This window comes from Staurois parvus, unplaced genomic scaffold, assembly GCF_062004578.1.
Source record: "Staurois parvus isolate SC_StPar_1 unplaced genomic scaffold, SC_StPar_1.0 ptg000106l, whole genome shotgun sequence".
NCBI classification, from domain to species: Eukaryota; Metazoa; Chordata; class Amphibia; order Anura; family Ranidae; genus Staurois; species Staurois parvus.
Window position 1 is genome coordinate 8,000,019 of NW_028317902.1, and position 24,861 is coordinate 8,024,879.

General features: G+C 41.4%; 1 protein-coding gene across 2 annotated transcripts in view; it reads left to right on the forward strand.

Moving 5' to 3' along the window:
- Positions 1 to 11,519: 11,519 nt before the first annotated feature.
- LOC149467570 (flavin-containing monooxygenase 5-like) overlaps positions 11,520 to 24,861 on the forward strand; it is an 86,650-nt gene continuing 73,308 nt past the window's right edge. Inside the window, exon 1 of one of the 2 annotated variants that reach the window (XM_089671536.1) lies at positions 11,520 to 11,555. The gene's annotated coding sequence lies outside the window, so the exon portion shown is untranslated. Of the gene's footprint in view, positions 11,556 to 21,808; positions 21,903 to 24,861 lie in introns of those variants that run through there. The other variant, XM_089671537.1, reaches the window with a different exon arrangement.

A 24,861-nucleotide genomic window follows, 5' to 3' on the forward strand; every position in this document is an offset into this window, starting at 1 on the left:
CATTTTCTAAGCTAAACGTCAAGGGATTGAGAAAGAAAGGGCATGGGGCAGGGCACTGACCTGGGGGACATTATCCCAAAAAAGAAAGATTTTTATAATTGATTGTTCAACAGGGAGAAGTTATTGTAAAGTAGCTCAAAGGGCAATATAAAAAATATGCTTGGTGACTTATTAAAGCTATACATTTAATTACTCAACATTATGACTCACAGGGACAGAATCAGCAATTCCATTTCCTAGCGTCACATAAATTGCATGTTCAATCATTCACTTTACCTTTATATAATTCTTTGGCTTATGCTGGCTACACACTGATTGAAATGTGGCTGGTTTAGCAGGGACCAACCAAATTCTGCTACTTGTATGGCTGTTCCTGCTTGACAGAAATCAATAATTTGATCGACTTATGTCAAAGGGACAAGCTGGAAAAAAATTTGTCTATCAGCATCTTCTGACAGTGGCAGGTCCCGCTGTCAGAATGTAATGTCCTGGTGGGGGGGATTCCTCCATTCACCTCATTTGTGCAGATGTCGGGGCTGGGCTCCTGCTACTTAATGAGCAGCTCTTTTCTTTCAGTGTTCAGAAGCTGCTCGTTTGTCAGTTAATTACCAGCCACTCGTTGTCTCCACAGTGACTCACCTGGATACCATTACCTGCCTCATTAGTCCAGCCTACAGCCAGCACTTTTTGCTATTTTAGTAGCTTAGCTCATTTCCTCTTTTCCCACATGTGGTCTATGTTCCAGTGTACAACTCGGTCTGGCTGACTTCTCTTTTGGTTCCTGTTCCTGAATTTTGGCTCCAGACTATGCTGACTTCTGGATTTCTGACCCTGGCTCACCAATTACCTGCACTGGCATCCAAACCCTGGCTTCTGTTTTGACCACGTTCCTGATGTATGTTATATTTGCTATTTCATTAAAGGTGTGATTTTAATTGCACTTTCTGTCTCCACCTGGTTTATGGTTCCTGACAGCAGAATGAAAAAACCTAACAGTATATGCCTTAACATGCAGTAGCAGAGCCCCAAAATAATTTTGTAATAGGTAGTTTTTTCAATAATTGATTTTTTCTGTGTAGCAGTAATAAGCCTTAAAGTGGTTCTAAAGGCTTAAGGTTTTTTAACCATAATGCATGCTATGCATTAGGGTAAAAAACCTTCTGGGTGCAGCTTACCCCCAACATCAGTTATACATACTTGCCTGAGCCCCATCTCGATCCAGCAATGTGCATGAGAGCAGCAGCTGTCCGGGGTCTGTCTCCTTATTGGCTCACACAGCAGCGAGAGCTATTGGCTCCTGATGCTGTCAATTACAATGAAGAGAGAGCAGGGGGTGGTTAGCAAGAGGTGGGAGGGGCCTGACCCAAAAAGAAGAGGATCAGGGATGCTCTGTGCATAACCATTGCACATGGCAGGTAAGTTTAACTTGTTTGTTATTTTCTTTTAAACCTTTCCTTTAGAATCACTTTTATTAAGCCTTGGGAGCATAGAGGCAATACAGCAAAAAAAAAAAAATTGAATAGTATATACTGAAAAAAATCTAAAGCTCTCCACTTCATATATATTACCAAATGGGCACTAAGCATTTAGAAAAACACACAACACTGTGTTGTGTAAATAGTTGAACAAAATGTCAACAAAGTGTACATAAAAACACTTTCAAATTACAAACCTACTATGCAAAGCTGAGGCAGTTGTTATGTCAAGTAAAAAGAAAAAAACAAGAAAAACACAATGCCATGCTTCAGAGCCAAAAGCAAACATTTTCTTGAAGTTGCTGGAGAGCATGCAAATAGTTTGATTGGGGCCCAGAGCAGAAATGTAAGAGGGAGAAATAAGTCAATTCTAACCAAGTAAAAACAATGAGAGTATGATGTTCCAAACATTGTAGAAACTTGCACTTGGCTACTATGTCAGAGGAAGAGTTGAAGCATATTCTATTCAAATAAGAAAAATAAATTCAGTTTATTATGTCAGAGCCACTAGCCAGAAATACTGAAATGATTAGTAGGACAGTATGTACGCTTCATTTTCTTAAATATGACAGAGATAGATCCAACAGACCTGATCTGGGACTCCGCTCTCTCCTGGTTCCTACCTATCGCAGCGCTCCTTCAGTGTTACCTATAACGCTGCAACCTCCTCTTCACTTCCTCTCTCTGTAGGGGTCCCTCAAGGTTCTGTCCTTGGACCTCTTCTCTTCTCCATCTACACCTCCTCCTTTGGTCACTTGATAAACTCCTACGGCTTCAAATACCATCTCTATGCTGAAGACACACAAATCTGTCTACCCCTCACCCCTTCAGTCTCCACTCGCATCACCAACCTACTAAGTGACATATCGGCTTAGATGTCACTCCACTTCCTCAAACTCAATCTTTCCAAAACTGAGCTCTTAGTATTCCCCCCAGCCCGTGCCACCCCCACTGACTTCACCATAAACATTGATAACACAATCATCAGTCCCTCCCCTCATGCCAGGGTACTAGGTGTAATCCTAGACTCTCATCTGTCATTCCAGCTCCAGATCCAATCACTGACAAAATCATGTAGACTCCTCAACCTCCTCAACATCTCCAAGATACGACCGTTCCTAACCCCGGAAACCACTAAGCAACTTATTCACTCCCTTGTCATATTATGCCTCGTCTACTGTAACTCCCTCCTCATTGGCCTACCTCATCGCAGGCTATCCCCACTCCAGTCCATCATGAATGCTGCTGCCAGACTCATCCACCTTACTAACCGCTCTGTATCTGCCACCCCTCTCTGCCAATGCCTCCACTGGCTCCCAGTTGCCCAACGGATAAAATTCAAAACACTAACACTGACATATATAGCTGTCCACAACACTGCCCCAAATTACCGATCTTGTCTCTAAATATCACCCAAACCATACTCTCTGCTCCTCGCAAGACCTCCTACTCTCTAGCTCCCTTATCTCCTCCTCCCATGCTCATCTCCAGGACTTCTCAAGGGCGTCCCCCATCCTCTGGAACTTCTTACCCCAATCTATCAGACTATCGCCTATCCTACTTACTTTTAGGCAATCACTGAAAACCTATCTCTTCAGGGAAGCCTATCCCGCCCTCTGCTAATACTGGAATCCTCTACTCTTCCAACCACTCCATCCCCCACTGTTATTACCTATTGTACCATTAACCCCTCCCTCCTAGATTGTAAGCTCCAAGGAGCAGGGCCCTCAAATCCCTCTTGTATTGAACTGTATCGTTACTGTATTGTCTCCCACTATAATGTAAAGCGCTGAGCAAACCGTTGGCGCTATATAAATCCTGTATAATAATAATAATAATAATTGTTTCTCACATCATAGACCTAAACAATTGTAAAAAAAATGATGCAGACTTCTTGAAATCATTTTGCTTTTCCATTTCAGCGTTTACAGATAACATCAAGCCATGCAGTGGAATTACAGGATGTCCCCAATTTACAAGCTGTCCTCTAAGATATGGTGCCATCCTGCTCCACTACACCCAGCTGAGATGGTACCCCTGGTCTCACATGTCCCAGTCCCTGACCCCGAGGCTGCAAAATGGCTACTTTAGCAGCAAGGATTGCTGTCTGCTGCACTGAACCCATTAGAACTCTTTTTTTCCTGGTTAAGTTATATATAATATCAGTCAAAGATGTGGGATAAACAATCTCCAGAATCCAACAACTCAAATTAATGTTTGTGCCTCCTCTTTTGTAGTTTCTGTGGCAGGTCCCTGGACTTTTCTTTGTTTATAGTCCATCCTTTGTTCTCCATGCGCTGTATTGGAAGGTGCAGCACTTTAGTTGCATCTTCTTTTGTTCCAGAGATCATGATGTTATTGATATAGTGAAACATAGTGACTTTTGAATTCTGGGTAATTAAATCTCAGGCAAACAGTCCATGGAAAATCATTGGGGAATGAAGGTACCCTTGAGGAAGCATGGTGAAGTATACTGGCAGCCACCCCACAAAAGGCAAACTAGTCCTGACACTCTGGGCCTAATAAAATTGAAAAGAAAGCATTAGAAAGGTAAAGTTACCATTTTCTCGTGGATGGAGATCATATCAGGTACAGCTGACTTCAGTGGAGATGCCATTTTATTTATCCCTCTATGATTCACAATCATCAAATATTGCAATTTGGGGGTTGATTTACTAAAGGCAAATAGCAAGTGCAGTTGCCCAAGAGCATGTTAAATGAGATGAAGATTCCCTTTGCAAAGAATACCCATCATATGCAAGGAAAATAAAAAAAAGCAGCATTTTTGCTTGTACATGACTGGATGATAGAAATTAGCAGAATTTACCTTCATTAACTAAGCTCTGGAGCAACTGCACTTGCAAAGTGTACAGACTATTTTCCTTTAGGAACTCAACTTTGTGTCAAAATATTATGATAACCTTTATATTACTCATTAATCAAAGTGGAGTTGTGACACAGAGTTTTTTTTTTTGCTTTGGAAACATATGGACTTTGATTAACCACTTTAGCTCCAGAAGGTTTTACCCCCTTCACGACCAGGCCATTTTTTTAAATATCCCAAATGAGAGGGGGAAGAAATTGAATAAAAGAAGGAGAAGATGTAGGGCTGGGAAGAAATTACAAAAGAAGGTTCAGTTGGGTGAGGGAATTTTTAACTTACTGCAAGTGGAGTATCCTTTGATAAGAATGAATTAAAGGTTTTGGATAAAGGTTTGAAGTTTGCTCCCACAAGGAATCTTAATAAATTTGAGACATACTACATATTAATATACAGAAGTATGTACGGACATAAACATTAAAAAAATATTATTTATCAAACCCAGTAGTGAAATCTATGGAGAAAGAAAGTGAAATACACTGCTCAAAAAAATTAAAACAACACTTTGAAAACACATTAGATCTAAATGAGGCAAAATCTCATGCTGGTGATATATACTGATATGGACAGGGTATTGTGTTAGGAACATAAGGATGCCCATCATTTGATGGAAATTAAAATTATCAACCTACAGAGGACTGAATTCAAAGACACCCTGAAAATCAAAGTGAAAAAATGATGCAGCAGGTTAGTCCATTTTGCTGAAATTTAATTGCAGTAACTCAAAATGTTACTCAGTAGTTTGTATGGCCCACATGTGCTTGTATACATGCCTGGCAATGTCGGGCATGTTCCCAATGAGAGGATGGATGGTGCCCTGAGGTATTTCCTCCCAGATCTGGACCAGGGCATCACTGAGCTCCTGGACAGTCTGAGGTGCAACCTGACTGCATCGGATGGACCGAAACATGATATCCCAGAGGTGTTCTATTGGATTTAGGTCAGGCGAGCGTGGGGGCCATTCAATGGTATCAATTCCTTCATCCTTACGGAACTGCATGCATAATCTCACCACATAAGGTCAGGCATTGTCATGCGCTAGGAGGAACCCAAGACCCACTGCACCAGCGTAGGGTCTGACAAAGGGGTCCATGGATTTCATCTCGATACTTAATGGCAGTCAGAGTGCCATTGTATAGCCTGTAGAGATGTGTGAGTCCCTCCATGGATATGCCTCCTTATCCTGTTCCTCCTTGCACAAAGGAGCAGATACTGTTCCTGCTGATGAGTTAAGGACCTTCTGTGGCCCAGTTCAGCTCTCCTAGAGTAACTGCCTGTCTCTTGGACTCTTCTCTATGCTCTTGAGACTGTGCTGGGAGACACAGCAAACCTTCTGGCAATGGAACGTATTGATGTGCCACCCAGGAGGAGTTGGACTGCCTGTGCAACCTCCTTTGGGGTCCAGGTATCGCCATATGTTACCAGCAGTGACACTGACCCTAGCCAAATGCAAAACTAGTAACAAACAGTCAAAAAAATGAGTAGGCAAAAAAATGTCAGTGACCTCCACGTTGTAAAACCATTACTGTTTTAGGGGGTTTGTCTCATTGTTGCCCATCTAGTACACCTGTTGTTAATTTTATTAACACCAAAGCATCTGAAACTGATTAACAACCCCCTCTGCTACTCAACTGACCAAATCAATATCCTAGGAGCTTAATTTACTTGATGCTATACTCTGATTAAAAAGTGTTTGTTTAATTTTTTTGATTAGTGTACATAGTACACTGAAAAATAAATTATTGATTAACCCCCAAAATAAAGATAAGAAATATGTAAAAGCACTCAAAAACATGGTACTGGATGATACAGAAAAGTTGAAGATGAAGTAAATAACTGGGGAAAGGGAAGACATAATAATCAAACCAGCAGACAAGGAAGGAGGTATTGTGGTCATGAATAAAGAAAATTATAAAGAGGAAACAGACCATTGCTGCGTGACAAAGATACGTATAAGGTATTGGATACCGATCCAACATTGATATGCATGAATGAATTGCAAAAATTTGTTAAAAAAGGTTTGAGGAAGGACATTTTTAAATTAAAAAGAAGCAAAATATCTGGTTCTGCTGTCTTGTAGGGTTCCAGTTTGTACTACTTACCCAAAATACAGTGCCTTGAAAAAGTGTTCATACCCCTTGAAATTTTCTTCATTTTGTCATGTTACAAAATCGTAAATGTATTTTTTTGGGATGTTACGTTATAGACCAGTAATGGGCAAACTACGGCCCACGGGCCGTATACGGCCCGGCGGACCTTTTAATCCGGCCCGCGGATGTGGCTGTCAGGATGTGTGTAGGCGGGGCAGCGTGACGAATGTGAGGGGAGGGGAGCTAGGCTCCTCTCGCAGTCTGCCCTGAAGACCGGAACGGCGCGGGAACACAGCGAGAGGAACGCGCGGAGCAAAGGTAAGTGAATTGACACGGGGGACTTGGCTTACTACTTGGGGGGGAATAGTACTGTGGGGGATGAAATACTATATGAGGGATGAATTAATATGGGGGATGAATTAATATGGGGAATGAATTACTATAGGGGGGATGAATTACTATATGGGGGATGAATTACTATATGGGGGATGAATTACTATGGGGGATGAATTACTATATGGGGGATGAATTACTATATGGGGGATGAATTACTATGGGGGATGAATTACTATGGGGGATGAATTACTATATGGGGGATGAATTACTATGGGGGATGAATTACTATATGGGGGATGAATTACTATGGGGGATGAATTACTATATGGGGGATGAATTACTATGGGGGATGAATTACTACATGGGGGATGAATTACTATATGGGGGATGAATTACTATGGGGGATAATTACTATGGGGGATGAATTACTATATGGGGGATTAATTACTATGCTTACTATGGATGACACATACACATCATTCATCTACTCTTGGTCCGGCCCCCGGGTCCAATATATGAACCCATTGCGGCCCTCAAGTCAAAAAGTTTGCCCACCCCTGTTATAGACCAACACAAAGTGGCACATAATTGTGAAGTGGAAGGAAAATGATAAATGGTTTTCACAATTTTTTACAACTAAATATCTGAAAACTGTGGCATGCATGTGTATTCAGCCGCCCTGAGTCAATAATTTGTAGAACCACCTTTTGCTGAAATTAAAGCTGAAAGTCTTTTTTGGGGATGTCTCTACCAGCTTTGCACAGCTAGAGAGTGAAATTTTGTCAGATTTTATGGATTTAGGTCTGTACTTTAACAGTAACAGCACTCAAATCTTTCTTGCTGCACTCAAAATATGGACTCCAGCACTTGCTGAGGTGCCACCCTTTGATAGATCGGGGAATCTTGATACTAGCAGAAAAGAAAAAAACAGGGCACACTCTCCTTGTGCATTACTGTGATAGTATTAAATTTATTAAAAAAATACAAATACATACTCACAAGCCAAAAAGGTCATAAAAACATAAAACATTTTTATCTATACATACATACAGGGACAAGTATAAGAAGCCAGGGTGGCCACAATCATAACTCAAAAACTATGCATAGTTACCAGTGGTGTCAGGACAACATATACATTAGAGAAGGTAGGATACCCTCAGGACCAAAAAGAAGAGTCGAGATGCCCTAAAGATGAGGGGACTACTCAATTTGCAGCCATATCTGAGGCTGTACAAGGCTCGGCCAGCCATTTGGACCACACTCTACCATATTTTTAGGACTGCCTCTGTTTATGTAGGTATCCTTATATAGCGGTAAGCTATTACTGACTAACCATTTCCAAAATGTGAGAGAAGGGGGGCAGGCTTTTTTCAATTTAATGCTATGACCTTCCTTGCGTAAAATAAAAGTAGGCTAACTAAAGTGTGTTCAGCTATTGTGGGAAGAATGTTGCCAGCCAAGCCTAATTGATAGTGACAGATTGATAGGGAGGGCTGTAGGGGAACTGAGGTTAATTTATTGTGCAGGGACGTAACCTCTGTCCAGAAATTGACTATCGCTGGGCAGTGCCAGAACACACGAGTAAAATCTCCAGGAACGCCTCCACAGCGCCAACACTTCGGAGAGTGTGAGGAATCCATCTTATGTAGTTAGGCCAAAAATTTTAATTTGGTCTCATCTGACCAGAGCACCTTCTTCCACATGTTTGTTGTGTCACCCACATGGCTTCTCACAAATTGCAAACAGGACTTTTTATAGCTTTCCTTCAACAATGGCTTTCTTCTTGCCACTCTTCCTTAAAGGCCAGATTTGTGGCGTGCATGACCAATAGTTATCCTGTGGACAGATTCTCCCCCCTGAGCTGTGGATCTCTGCAGCTCCTCCAGAGTTACCATGGGCCTCTTTGTTGCTTCTCTGATTAATGCTCTCCTTGCCCGGCCTGTCAGTTTAGGTGCACAGCCATGTTTTGGTAGGTTTGAAGTTGTGCCATACTCTTTCCATTTTCGGATGATGGATTGAACAGTGCTCCCTGAGATGTTCAAAGCTTGGGATATTTTTTTTATAACCTAGCCCTGCTGTTAACTTCTCCACAGCTTTATCCCTGGCCTGTCTGGTGTGTTTTTTGGCCTTCATGATGCTGTTAGTTCATTAATGTTCTCTAACAAACCTCTGAGGGCTTCACAGAGCAGCTGTACTTATACTGAGACTAAATTACACACAGGTGGACTCTATTTACTAATTAGGTGACTTCTGAAGGCAGTTGGTTCTACTAAATTTTAGTTAGGGGTTTAAGAGTAAAGGGGGCTGTATATAAATACACACAACACTTTTCAGATATTTATTTGTAAACTATTTTGAAAACCATTTATCATTTTCCTTCCACTTCACAATTATGTGCCACTTTGTGTTGGTCTATCACATAAAATTCCAATAAATACATTTACATTTTTGGTTGTAACATGACAAAATGTGGAAAATTTCAAGGGGTATGAATACTTTTTCAAGGCACTGTACATAAGGATGAAGATAATTCACTGGGTAGGCCCATTGTGAATGGGATAGACTCGATCTCTGCAGGACTGGGCCAAAATATAGCCCTTTTTCTTCAATAAATCCTGTTGTTTAATTGATGGAGGCCTACGTTTGGGATACAAAGCATCTCTTACAGTTATTGTCTGATAGTGCAGCTGATGTAAATTCCTTGTACATCATTTTCGAACATGATGGATAGGAGCAGTGAAATGGGTCTTAGATAAATATACACCACTTGGAAGGAAGAATAGGAAATATACACTGGAATATCCCATATTTGCACTGAAACATCACCTTTGATACAGGACCCTTTTTTGTAGCAATTACGGTACATGGCATTGCAATGGGAGCAAGGTTTACAAGACAGACCGGAACAATTAAAATATTACAAGAGATTCATTGACAATGTTTTGATTATATGGGAGGGGGTGATTAAAAATGAGCTTACAAATGTTTATGCGTAAGATGTATAATATTGAAAAAGAAAACTTTTGTTATGTAAAAAATGACCGAAAAAGGATAGAAAGGTAGCAGAAGTCGGCAGCTCACTCGTTGACACTCTGGGGTTGATCTACTAAAACTGGAGTGCAAAATCTGAGGCAGCTCTGCAAATAAACTAATCAGTTTCCAGTCTTTTTGTCAAAGCTTTGTCAAAGCTTAATTGAACAAGCCAAAGTTAGAAGCTGATTGGCTACCATGCACAGCTGCACCAGATGTTGAACTCTCAAGTTTTAGGAAGTCAACCCCAGTGTCAAAACATGTCACCTCTTTCAGGCAGAATGTTTGAATGTCATGTCAAAGAATACAAAGCATTCTCTGATTGGATGAGATAGAGAGAAGGGGCAGTGACATCATAATTGGAGAACACCTTGTATTCATTGAAAAGAAAAAAACAAAAACACAAGACATTCTTTAACCTCCTTAGCGGTATTCCCGAGTGTAGCTCGGGGTAAAATGTCAGTACCAAAAGCGGTAACCCCGAGCTACACTCGGGCTTACCATGCGGCGTTGCTCAGGGAGTCCCTGCAGCACTTACCTTGTCCTTCGCTCCCACGATGTGTCCCCTGCAGCGTCCCCGGCCATCTCCTCCGGCCGATTCCGGCATCCGGCTTCCATGTTCCGGTCCCTGTGACGTCGGGACGTACGGGCGTCAACTTTAAAATTTTTTTTAAAAATTTCATTTTTTTTTAAATGACTATTACATAGTAAAACATTGCTGTTTGTCCCTACTTCTTTGTCCTGTGCCCTGCCTGCATTTTGACTGTTCTTTCTGCCTGGAAACTTAGAAAAGTCCATGGCGTCCAAAAAGCGTAACTTTACGTCAAAAGCGGTTTTAGACCAGCTAGAGAACAGCGATAGTAAATCAGAACCACTTGCAGAATTGAGTGATAATGATTTGTGGGGAAATTCGTTATCAGACACTGAAAACGATTTTGCGACTTTGCTCGGCGATGTGCGAATTTGCCTCTGTATTTCACATTTCAGTGTTTTTGGTTTGATTATATTATTGAATTAAATTTATTACTATTATATTATTATTTTTTATGATTATTTATTAAATTATAATTTATGATTTCGTGTTTCAAATTTTATCCTACCCGGGATGTTTACTAGACTCTTGTTCGTACAGATTTCAGTGAGTTATTTCTAAAAATTACAGCCTACAATAAAAAACGACATATTTCCATGCAAAAAAATGGTACCGCTTTCAGCACAAAAAATCGGAAATAATCAGACCGCCGAGGAGGTTAAATGGTGGCAGTGCTGAATGACCAACCCCTTGTGGTCAGAGTGCAATGAGGCATAGGACCTAAGCAAGACCCAGTAGGTTGCTGCACTGACTACTGCAGTGATTTCCACCTTCCCAAGAGGCCCATAAGGAGTAATGCATACTTACAGTACTTATTGTGCCAAGCTGGATCAATGTATTTATCCAATATAGATATCTTATGCAGTTCAGCTTTAATTAAATTGTCCATTTAATATTTTGAAAATTTGGGATTATACAGTGGTGTGGGGTTACTAGGAACACAAGAAGCTTGTTTTTAAATGTTTTATCAGGCAACACTATTACTGCCAATACTGTAGTTTACTTGGCTTACTGAACATTAACAAGGAACCAGCTGCCAAGTTTGCTTTATTTAACAGATGTACTTAGTAAGGGCGGGGGATATAATAAAAGCCCTTGCCTCTTTTCCACAAACACTCATTCAAGAAGAAGCCGTTTTTGGGATAACTCAGGCAAGTTATTATTTCGTCCACCTCTATTGCTTAGCATTTCCAATGAAACACACTAACACATTTCTGCAATAGTTGCATATTATATTTGAGGTTGGAAACATCTGGATTAAAATCCTGGATAAACAATCTTTAGCAGCAGATGGGGTATTTTTCATTTTCAGCTTATTCTCATTAAAATTGTATTTTCTTGTTAGCTAACTGCTTGTTGTATCTTCTATGAATACAGGATAAAAGTCCTTATTCATCCATTTGTCACCAATAAACCGTACCTATATATTGCATGTGAATGTCACTTATCAGGCAAACTAACCTATGGATCATTCACAACTATTTTAAAGCAGAACGTCACCCAAAAGGGGAAGTTTTACTCTTCCACTTCCAATCGGATTGCTGCAGTGATCTGAGCAGAAGTACCCCCCACTCCTTCCCCCGCAGCCTTCTGGGTCCTGTGATGTGTCCCAGAAAGCTGTGAGACCATTCAGATAGCACAATGAGCAAACCGCATGCAAAAGTGAGCAGCCATCTGCCCACAGTTAGTATGCGAGTGTTGGGGACCAGAGCCTGGTGAAGAAACCGGCAGGGTGAGGACAGCGCTCCCTGATGTATAGGTTAAAAAAAATTATTTTAGAGTCCAAAAATGTTCTGATAGTCCTGTTAAAAGCTGTTGAGGCACAAAGTACTGCTGAGAAATCTTGTTCCTAGAATATTAGTTAATAGAAAGCCAGCATGTAATTTAACTGATCTGTGCCTGCACAAAACTGCAATATCAGTTTCACTTGAAATTGCCTTTTAAAAGCACAACCACTCTCCACAATGGTACACTTTTAGACATGGTTACATAGTTAGTCTGGATGAAAAAAGTCCCATCTAGTTCAACCTTAAAAAAAAAAGTTATAAATAAGTTATAATCCTATACCTACAGTTGATCCAGAGGAGGGCAAAAAAAAATCAGGCAAAGCACGATCCAGTTTGCTCCTGCAGGGGAAAAACTTCTTTCCTGATCCCCCGTGAGGCAATCGGATAGTCCCTGGTTTAACTTTACCTATAAATGTTAGTAACCAGTTATATTGTGTGCAGCTAGGAAAGAATCCAGGCCTTTTTTTCAGCAATCCATTGAGCTGGTCAGAATCAACTCCTGAGGGAGTCTATTCCACATTTTCACAGCTCTTACATCTGTTACATGCTGTAGTTTAGCAGTTACTGTACAAGGGTTCTGTTTGTAGGGTTGCAATGACTGACCGGTGGTCCAACGTATTTGACTTATAATGGGTAATTTACTCACATACATGTGCTCTAAGGCTACATTTACACTGACAATTTATACTGTTGTGAATTGTAACGGCAGGAATCAGAGATTTCTACTGCGGTATGAGTGGTTAGGTTCACAATAATGACAGGTCAATGGCAGCTGCACCTACTCACTGCTGTTTGTGCCGCCTGCGATTACCTGTGGTGATCGCTGCTGGACGTGCACAAAGTACATCCAGCAGCTATCACCAGTGGTAATTGTTGACTGTACAGAGAGCCGGGAATAACTGAGGCTACTAGCCATCTGTCATTATGGTGAACGAAGCCAGCGGCTACACCTAGCCACTCATAGCCACAGCAGGAATCTCTGATTCCTTCTGCTACATTTTGCACTGGCCTAAATTGCCTAAAAACACTGTGCTTAACATTTTCTATACCTCCTCATTCTAAATGCTGTGCTGTATGTTCCTTATTCCACACTGCCTCACTCTGTACTCTTCACTGTACATTTGACAAAAGAAAACGTCAAGGCCTCCCAACCACTACCCAGATGTGGAGTCACTGGTATGCACTTGCAAAGTGCACAGTCTATTTTCCTTTAATAAATCAACCTCTATGTCTTATTCTGTACACTGGACTATACATTACCAATTCCACACCAACCTATTTTGTACATTGCTGTGTACATTTCATTTTCTACACTGTCTTATTCTATACACTGTGTTGAACATAACCTATTCTACACCACTTCACTCTGTACACTGCCTGTAATACCGCATTCCATTGTGTAAACTGTACTGTACATCCCATTGTCTGCACTAACTCATTCTGTACACTGTTCTGTACATTCCCTACTCCACACTGCTTCATTCTATACTAAGTAAGAAGTCTGAGACTCTATTTAATCACATCCCTTTAAGCTATGCCCAATTATCAGTGCAATGCATACCATGCCCACTTTTTACCATATTGCATGCATTTTCTTTTTTTCAAAGAAGGGGTTTAAAAGTTGAGCTTTTGATCTTACACACAGGGCCAATGGATTCAAAAAATGCTCCTGGCTTGGAGTAAGTGTGGAGATCAGAATGTCTGACTTTTTTCTTACCTCACTTGCAGCATGCTTGTTAATAGTCAGTGATTCTGAAAGTAATTACACTAGAGCAGCCTTTCTCAACCAGGGTGCCCAGGCACTCTGGGGTACTTTGAGGTTTCTTCAGGGGTGCCTTGGCAAAATGTCTAAACATTGCCCAAAACTTGTATACATTCCAGCAGGTGGAATAAGCTTTGACTTTTAGTTGCACAAAGCCACTGGTTTTCATTGTGCACCATTACAGCCTTCTAGCCACCGGTGTCCTGACAACCAATGACACCATCAGTTGATAAGGAGGATGTTGGTTGCTTGAACAGCATCCTAGTTTGACCCTTCTTTGCCTGTTACATTCAGTGCTGGAGTCACATTAGCTCAGTGATGGAAAAAACTGAGGGAGAAGAGAAACACTGGAATACTACTCAGTACCAGTGTGTAAAAGTGTATTTGCTTTGGAAGGATAAATCCCCTCTAATGTTGGGTGTCCTACATATGTGGATGTTGCTGCGGTATATAAAACTATTAGAATAGTTTTTCTCATTTTAGAATGGGGTGCCCTTTTAAAATTATGGACAGACTATAGGCACCCCATTTTAGAATGGGATGTCTCAGGACTGTCCATCATTTTAAAGGGTGACTCGGGACTGTCCATAATTTTAAAGGGTGTCTTGACTGAAAAAAGGTAAAAAAAAACTGCACTAGAAAGCAAGGTAGCAATGACAGGCCCCATATTTCACTAAGGTCAGTTTTCTATTAAAGCTGGAAGAATGTTGGGAAGATATTGGCATCTTTTTTCAAAGGTGAAACATTTTGAAAGCTTGATATCAACATAATAATAAAAAGATATAAAGCGAGCTGTAGTGTATATGTTTCAGGCTAAGCTACTGAAGTCACTGGAACTTGATAACATTTTCTACAACCAATCACACACATTGTCATCGTTCCATGCAATACATCATGATAGATTGAATTTATTTAGCATTTCATTTTGATGTCTCTGGATATAGCTAGTATGAATTAAACGTGTGATTTCAAAACTCTGAAATAAGTTGTGTAACTTTGGACTAGAAATGGGATGTAGTTTATTTGGGTTTAGGAATGTCATCAACGGTTCTGAATCAGTTTTCAGGCAAAGTGAAAAACCATCTGGGTAATTTATGTTCAATAAAGGCAATGTGCAATATCCTGTGAGATTAGACAGACTATTGAATGCACACCAATAATTCCTGCTATCACTACTATATCATAAATAGTAATAAATCAATAATACAGCGCCAACAATGCTTAAATGTGAAAGAAATTTAGATATAGTGAAAAAGTCCCAAACAAGTCCTCAGTGTTATCTACTGAGGATAAATCAGAGCAATAGAGTCCCCAAACAGTGCTTCAATGAAAAGAAATTCCTCTATTATTTCCAAACAATAGGTGTTCTGAAAAATCACCACCTAGTACACTCCACACTCACCAGATACATTGGACTCCTAAATCGTAAGGTTCCGGTCTGACCTTGTGACGTCACGTGCGGTGAGTGGAGCTTACGCTATGTGCAGCGCTCCGGATCCAGTTCTCTGTGCCCATTGTAGTGGGGATCGTGGAACATTGTTTTTCATTCAAAAGGCTTTTAATGACTTTATACATGTGAGTACAATATATTTGTGATTATTGCTAAATAAAGAGTATAACAGAGTTACACTATGTGTGTTACATAGTTAGTCTGGCTGAAAAAAGACAAAAATCCCTCCAGTTCGTCTTGCTTTGCATAACTTTCCTGCATGCACGAGGAGTACGGTCAAGCACTAAGGAAGCATATGGAATCTGGGGTTTATCCATCTGAGTCCTGTTCATGCCTGAGAACACACTTCACCAGTTTAAGCATTTTAGACTCTTATGCCATACGAGCTAGGAGTCCAACGTATCTGGTGAGTGTGGAGTATACTAGGTGGTAATCATGAAGCACTGTGGGTGACACCATTTGTAGAACACCTATTGTTTGGATATAACAGAGGAATTTGTTTTCATTGAAGCACTGTTTGTTGGGGACTATATTGCTCTGATTTATCCTCAGTGCATCACAGCACTGAAGCACTGTTTGTTTGGGACTTTTTCACTATATCTAAATTTCTTTCACATTTAAGCATTGTTTGTGCTGTATTATTGATTTGTTATTATTTAAGGTGTTTTTCACATTAGGAACAGCAACAAAATATTTTATTATATCTTGGCATATATGATTTGTCACGTTAGTGCACGTATTTAAAATTAAATTTTATATCATAAATATTGTCTAGCAAAAAGTGCTCCCCTTTTTGATGACAGGAATGAATACTATTAGAGGTGGATAGGGTTTAGAGGGCCCACCAGTTTTAACGTCGCTAAGAGGGGGCAATTCCCCCCCCCAGATTATTCTGTGCCACCCCCATGTGCCCTCCCCCTAAATTAGGCTGCTGGGCAGAACTACCAGGGTTGCAGTGAGCAGGCCCTGGCATTCCACCACCAGGGGGGGGGGCGACAAATGGAACAGAGCCCATCATAGGCAGTATTGGGGCCCCTCATGCATGCCCAAGCACCTGTACACCCAATGGCATCGCTAGGGGGGTGCAGGGGTTGTGGACCGCACTCGAGTGGCACCCAGGTGACACCAGCCAGAGGGGTGATACCGGGGCCATCTTTATCATGGAGCAAAAGGGTGTATGGAGGCCCCAGCATTCATCTTGTAGTATTTCTGTAGTCTCCGATCCCCTTCTGCAGTATTTATGCAGTCTCTGACCACCTCCTGTAGTGTTTCCGCAGTCTCCGATCCCCTCCTGTAGTATTTCTGCAGTCTCTAACCAGCTCCTGTAGTATGTTTGCAGTCTGTGATCCTCTCCTGTAGTGTTTCAGCAGTCTCTGACCATCTCTTGTACTATATCTGCAGTCTCTGATGAGCTCCTTTAGAATATCTGCAGTCTCTGTTCCTCTCCTGTAGTATTTCCGCAGTCTCTGACCATCTCCTGTACTATGTCTGCAGTCTCTGACCAGCTCCTGTAGTATGTCTGCAGTCTCTGATCCTCTCCTGTAGTATTTCCGCAGTCTCTGACCATCTCCTGTACTATATCTGCAGTCTCTGACCAGCTCCTGTAGCATGTCAGCAGACTCTAAGAGTTTTTTTGTCTTTCTCAGATCTGAAGCAATACCTGAGGAAGAAAGGAAAACTCTTGAAACCTTGTCTTTAGGTTAGCACAATAAAAAGGTATAATTGCATACAGCATACTGTTGTATTTCATAATCTTATTTATATACAGTATACTGTACTTATTTAGTTTTTTTTCAGTGGTATGATTTAATGGTGAAAATTATTATTTCCCCCATCCCCACCCCCACTATATATTGTTTCTAGAGTTGTCACCGCCCACCAGAGAATCTTAGGTCTTGGGGTCCACCTGTCTAACCCATCAAATGACACAACTACATTATTCATCCAACAACATTGTCTTTATTCCTAATGCCAAAGCATAACACAAGACAATTATGCTTTTCATTGTATCTACAGTGCAAATAGAATAGAAATGTTTGTTTACTGAAAATATTCATGTTATTTCAGGTATACAACATAAACTATTTGCACCTTACAATTACCTTAAAAAAAGGTCAAGAATGAAACATGCAATTGAGTTTTAATTTCCCCCTCCCACCTCCGGATGGCAGGTACATAACACAGATTTAATCCAGTCTCAGTGACCGCTCTCCGTCTGCCTATACTGTCCTCAGATCACCTTCCATTCTGCTGCTGGGAGCTAAGAAACCATTTTGGGAATCACAAGTCCCAACTTTAAGCTTGCCACTGCCATCCTAGATTGTAAGCTTGAAAGAGCAGAGCCCTCGATACCCTCATGTTTTGCATTGTATTGTTGTTCTGTCACATGTTCTGTCCCCCTTTGTAATGTACAGCGCTGAGTGAACCATTGGCGCTTTATAAATACTGTATAATAATAATAATTAGTTAAGTACTCTCTTTAACACAAAATTAAGAATGGACTCTCTTTTTTGGGGGGATTTTTAAGGCACATAAAGACAGAAAGATTTTTTTTACATAACAATATTTAGAATCAATTTTATTATACAGAAATAGTTAAAATCATTAACTATCATTTAACTATTTTTTTGTATAATAACATTGATTCTAAATATTTTTATATAAAACAAATCTTTCTGTCTTTATGTGCCTTAAAAATCCCCCCAAAAAGTTGACCCATTCTTTATTTTGTTGTTTAGGGATGATGGCACTACCTATCACCACACTAATATCTTTCAAAAAACTCTCTTTAACACATGTGGCAATACTGGGAATTTGAGCAATCAATCAGCAAGCATCAGCGCTGTCATTGTGGAAGTGTTGTGAGCCTCATGTGCAACATTACCTGAATTGCCAAATATTTTTCCCAAGTGGCATGGGAAGTAAAAGAAGGGAAGAAGAGGGGAGAAGCTGGGGAGGGAGGCAGTTACGTAAGCCTGCATTTGTAAAGCACCATTTTACTGCAAGGTAAGGTCAGTTTTCTAAGATCAGCTATTGCAGAGGTTCTCAACCTTTGTGAAAACAGGGCTCAGTAAATTCTTTCAAAAAGCTTCCATGTCCCAACAGTAAAAAACAATTGTATTCCTATAATAAATGCATGGGGGTGCAAAATATGCGTTTATGTTGTATTGCAGCTGGTTGGGGGGAGCATTTAGTGGAGGTGTAACTGAAAACACTGCAGACCACTCCTGCCATGTTCTGGTGCTTGAGAAACAGTGACCTATGACAAAATTCTGCCAATGGGTGCAAGACATGCTGTCTGTCTCAATAGAAGCAGACAGGGAGCTCAGGAGTAAGCTCACACGAGTGTCCCTATAGGAAGTGGCTTTCTATGGTGGGCACTCGCTGAGGAGGAGGAGCCAGGTGAGCTGTCAGGGGACCCGAGAAGAAGAGGATCAGGGCTGCTCTTTTGCAATACCATTGCACACAACAGGTAAGTATAATTTTTTTGTTATTTTAATGAAACAACAAAAAAAGGAGCTTTAATATCACTTTACCTTAGACCAGGGGTCTCCAAACTTTCTAAGCAAAGGGCCAGTTTACCATCCTACAGACTTTAGGGGGGCTGGACCAGAAAATGTCCAGACATCAATGGGAGTAAAATATGCCCCATCTTTGGTGTTAGTGAGAGGAATTGTGTCCTATCGATGGTGTCATTGGGAGACATTGTGCCACATCTTTGGTGTCATTGGGCCCCATTCTTGGTATCATTGGAATGAACTGTACCCCATCTTAGTTGGAATTGTGCCCCATCGTTGGTATCATTGGGAGAAATTAGTTGGTGTCAGTGGATAAAATAGTGCCCCAAGGGCCAGATAAAAGCAAGCAAAGGTCCGCGTCTGGCCTCTGGGCCGCAGTTTGGAGACCACTGCCTTAGACCACAGCTTCTAATTTCTGGTGAAAACATTCAGTCTTACCACGGGATACTGGGCAGACTAAGGCTGAGAGATGTCATTGGTACCTAGGCAAAGGGACCAAAAGCCTTTTCCAAAGTATTTTTGGCACTTTTCCTCTGAAATTTTTCTTTTTTTAAGCCAAAATAGTTTACATTTAAAATGTCTTTGCATGTGGGGATATGGGCTGGGAAAAGTGCAACCTTGAAGTTTCATGTAAGGTCTGTTTTAAGTATTTAATAACGAATCAATTTCTTTCTTTTTTGCATACAATTCATTTGTGACATACCCCTTAAAGTGTTACTAAACTCACAACAGTAAAATCGGTCTGTATATGCAGTAAAGCATGCTTGTTATAGTCACTGTGGAACCTAAAGGGTTAATCCTCTGCATTGTGTAAAAAGGATGTCTGATCCTGTCTTTTCTTATCCTACCCTTCTTTTAGTGTCCCAATCTTTTCTCCTGATAAGACATATTGTGTGGAGACACTCTGCACATGCAGTTTGGTGTGCATTGCTAGAAATGTATTTTTTCATGGGAAAGTGCATGTGATCAGCACAGGGCCAATCAGCACTGTCCAGTCAGAGGTCAGGGGTACTGCATCAGTTTTAACCGGTGCTTGGCTGGACACTGATAGAAGTCACAAGACTGCTCTGACTGCTGATGAGAAAAGGTATTTAGCAGTTTATATTTGCAAACATAAATGCATTTTCATGTTCTGTGTACTGTGGGAGACCAGATATAGTGAATACAGGGTCCTGGGATTAGTAACACTTTAGGTATCCTTTAATAATCTCCACCTTCATGACTGACATACTGGACCTCCAAATAACTTATGATATGGACTATAGTACTTTTGTAAATCTTTCAATTAATATACAATATAAAATCTGAAAGACTTGCAAGTATACAGAATTATATGCAGTCTTTTTCAGCAATCTCTTCCCATTAATCCATAAATTGGAAACCCTCCAGTACCAATTTACACTCCTAATCCTTGTTTTGACATCCATGAAACAGTCTAGAGTAAAGGCAAGACTCTCAGAGAATCTACATGTTTTGGAGGTCAAACTCACTTAACAAGAACCTTTGGCTAATGGCTAAGCTGCAATGCAGCATGCCCAGGTATTGTAGGGTTTGGGAACTGTAGGTGCTCCTTTTTTACCAACCGACTTTGATTGTCTCCTCCTTGAACTATGATGATGATGATGATGATTATTATACAGGATTTATATAGTGCCGACAGATTGAGCAGCGCTTTACAATATAAAGGGAAACAGTACGATTACAATACATTTCAGTACAGGAATAGGAGGGTTCTGCTTGTGGAGCTTACAATCTAAAGGAAGGAGAAGGTGGTACAAAAGATGATAGCTGTAGGCAATGTTCTGATGGAAGTGGCTCAAGTACAGTTCTTAGGTGGAGGTGGGGTAGGCTTGCCTGAATAAGTGAGTTTTCAAAGATCGCCTAAAGTCAGATAGGGTAGCGGCTGACCAGACATACTTCAGTAGGGAATTCCAGAGGATGGGAGAGGCTCTGGAGAAGTCCTGGAGGTGAGCGTGGGAGGAGGTGACGAGAGAACTAGAGAGCAAGATGTCTTGGGAGGAGTGGAGCGGACGATTTGGACGATATCTGCGCATGAGGTTGGTGATGTAGCTAGGGGCAGTGTTGTGGATGGCTTTGTATGTTGTGGTTAGAATTTTGAATTTTATACTTTGGGTTGGTGGAAGCCAATGAAGTGATTGGCAGAGAGAGGAAGCAGTCGCTGATCGGTTGGTAAGGTGTATGAGTCTAGTAGCAGCTTTCATAACAGACTGAAGGGGAGATAACCTGTATAATGGTAGACCAGTGAGGAGGGAGTTGCAGTAATCAAGACAGGATATAACCAAGGCGTAGATGAGTTGTTTTGCGGTGTCATTGGTCAGAAAGGGGCGGATTTTGGAAATGTTGCGGAGGTTGAGGCCACAGGATTTAGCCAGTGATTGGATATGGGGCCCAAAGGAGAGGTCAGAGTCTAGAATTACACCTAACACCCTGGCATGAGGGAGGGAAGGACCGATGGTTGTGCTGTTGATCATAAAGCAGAGCTTCACCCAAAAGGGGAAGTTCCGCTTTAAGTCTTTGTCCCCCGCTCCCCATTAAAGATTGGCACTTTTGGGGAGTGGGTACCCGAATTTGACAGGTACCCACTCCCACTTCTGCTGCGATCACCTAGGAAGCGGAAGTTGTCCTCCTCCCCTCCTTCCACATAGTCTTCTGTGACATGTGACAGGTCCCAGAAGACTACAGGGCCATTCACAAAGTGCAGCAATTCTTATACATACGCAGTGGGCACCCGGCTGTGAAGCCGCAAGCTGTTACAGCTGGGTGCCCACGCTGAAGATGCCAGACAGAGAAGATGGCCAGTGAAACCAGCCGTGGTGAGGACATCACTGGACTGAGGGCTGTATTTTAAAAGATTTTTTTTTTCTCTTCAGGTGGAACTCCGCTTTAATGGAAAAGCCATGAGTGGGGGATCGGGGAGGAGGAAATATTACAAGCTCTGTTTTGGAAAGATTGAGTTTAAGGTAGTGTTGTGACATGTATACTGATATGTCGCTTAGTAGATTTGTGATGAATGAGGAGATTGAGGGGGTGAGCTGGGGAGTGGAGAATTAGATCTGGTTGTCACCAGCATAGAGGTGGTATGTGTGCAATCTACTACCTTTCTCATGCACAACCGCTGATAATCCTCCTCCACTAACTCCCCCCCACTTCCCTCAGCCTGAACCAAGCCCCTTTCTTTTTGCTCTCAAATTCCCTTCTCCCCATCCTATACCCCCGCACCCCCTCACTTCTCACCAGGCCCTTTTTTCCTCCTTTTCTTGTTGCTCTTTTCTCTCTTTTCTATCTCTCCTACAAGGGTTGCCCGCAATGATATTCAGGGCGTATTTACCACAAGGCAAGCAAGGCATTTGCCTAGGGCGGCATTTTTCAGGGGGGCAGCACCGGCCCCTGGAAGAAAAGACACTTTTCTCATGGGAACCAGGTGGGAGTTGAGAGAGGCTGTGGACTGCTTTATTGTGTATGCAGAGAGCCCGACTCTCATTCCCTGGAATGTCCAGAGCTGTGAAGGTGAGTGACTTTCTCTCCAGGGGGGATGTGTGTTAGTGGAAGGCTGTCCGGGGTGGGGGGCAGGGGTGTTGTTGGTCAATGGTAGGCTCTCTCTGCGGGGAGGGGGGTCTGATTTTTGTGTTGCCTAGGAAAGCACAAAACATAAATACATCACTGATGATACTACCATCACTGTTCACAACATATTTCATATATCCCTGTGTCTCTGTGACTATTGTTTATGCACAATCCCTACAATACAACCTTTGTATTTTCTGAAACATTCTGATAAAAAGACTGAACAAAAAAAAAAAAAAAACAGTGGAAGGCACTTTTTTTTTTTGCAATGTTTTATATTTCTTTTTGTTGTGTAATTACTTTTAGTGAAAACATGTTATAAAATAATTAGGACTTGAGCTATACTAGGCGTGTCTGTCAGTGTCTCTGGCACTGATCACGCTTTTTTTGTTTTTAATAATAAACTGCTCTTCTGGAGAAGACAGGAAGAAAAGCATCTGGCAATTTATCTGCATTTGCTAGAAAATCATCCGCAGTGTGGCTATATTTTCCCAAGATTATGAGATGTTTTGCAATTCAGCAGCCATAGACTTTTCATAACCCCTTGCTGACTGCCCCATAGCAGATATACTGCTACAGGGCAGCCTTGCTGTGCAGAATCACATAAATTTGACTCCAGTTCCTGGTCGTGGACGCCCTTCTTCTGCTGTGATTTGTCGCAGTAGAAGCCGATCAGTGGGTGCCAGTCAATGGATGAGCGCCGGCACCCGCTGATTGTCTAGGACTGTGTTTCCCAACCTTTTTTCAGTCAAGGCACCCTCTAAAATTATGTACAGTCCTGAGGCACCCTTTAAAATTATGGAGAGTCCTGAGGCACCCCATTCTAAAATGTGAAAAACTATTCTAATAGTTTTCTATAATGCAGCAACATCCACACATGTAGGACACCCAACATTAGAGGTGATTTATTCTTCCAAATCAAACACACTTTTGCACACTGGTACTGACTAGTATTCCAGTGTTTCTCCTCTCCCTCAGTTTTTCTTCATCACTGAGCTAATGTGAGCCCAGCACTGATGGAGAGGGGCGGGGGGTCAAACTAGGATGCTGTGCAGGCAGCTGACATCCTCCTGTGCAGGCAGCTGTCATTGGTTGTCAGGCTGCTGGCGGCTAGAGGGTTGTAATGGTGCATAGTGAAAACTGGTGGCTCTGTGTAACTAAAAGGAAGGCTTGTTCCACTTGATGGCTTGTATACAAATTTTTATGCAATTTTTTGACATTTTGCCAAGGCACCCCTGAAGAATCCTCAAGGCACCCCAGGGTGCCTGGGCACCCTGCTTGAGAAGGCTGGTCTAGGAGAATGACAGAACACAGCTCCGCCTATATAAACAAGTAGAGCTGTATCCTGTCAGTGGCAATGTGCTCATAGTGAAAACAGCACATACAGTACCCATTACACTTAGCTAGGCACACAGTTAACCCCTGATCATCCTAGATGTTTAACCCTTCCCAGCCAGTGTCACTAGTACAGTGTCAGTGCATATTTTTTAGCACTGATACCTATATTAGCATCACTGGTTCCCACAAGGTGTCAGTTAGTGTCCGATTGTCTGCCGCAATATCGCAGTCCCACTGTAAGTCACTGATCACCACCATTACTAGTATAAAAAATAAAATAATTTGTAGATGTTAGAACTTTTGTGCAAACCAATCAATATATGGTTATTGGGATTTTTTACATTTGTTTGTTTTTTTTCTGTTTATAGCGCAAAAAATTAAAAACCCAGAGGTGATCCAATACCACCTAAAGAAAACTCTATTTGTGGGAAAAAAATTTAATAAATGTTATTTATGTACAACATTGCATGACCGCTCAATTGTTAGTTAATATAACGCAGTGCCATATCACAAAAAATGGCCTGGTCTAGAAGGGGGGTAAATCTTTTGGAGGTCAAGTGGTTAAGTGTTATGGAGCAAGACTTTTGAGACGCTAATAGAAGAAAAGCAGCATGGCTTGGCATTGCCTTTGTTACCTTGGAGCATTGCAATGTACAAACACTGTCCCTGACTACTGTGCTATGAATTCATCTACCTCCCAGGTAGTGTGTGATATTCCAAATGATGTGAGTGGACAGCACGAAAAAATGACCGGCCAAAAATATATTGGTGGCTCTTCTGTCCTCCATCAAGTCTAAGTGGACTCCACAAGTTTCCAATAAAATATTGAGTTGACTCTTGGTAAAACAGTAAATGTACTATCAATATCTTAGCCATGTTTACTTAGCAGAAGCTGGCGAGCTTATGACTGGTCATGTATTTCTGTTTTCTGCCAAGACACTCCACAACTAACAATCAGCGATTGTAGGGCGATGAAAAACTGCCAGGTTTGAGGTGGATCATGTGCAGCAGACCAGT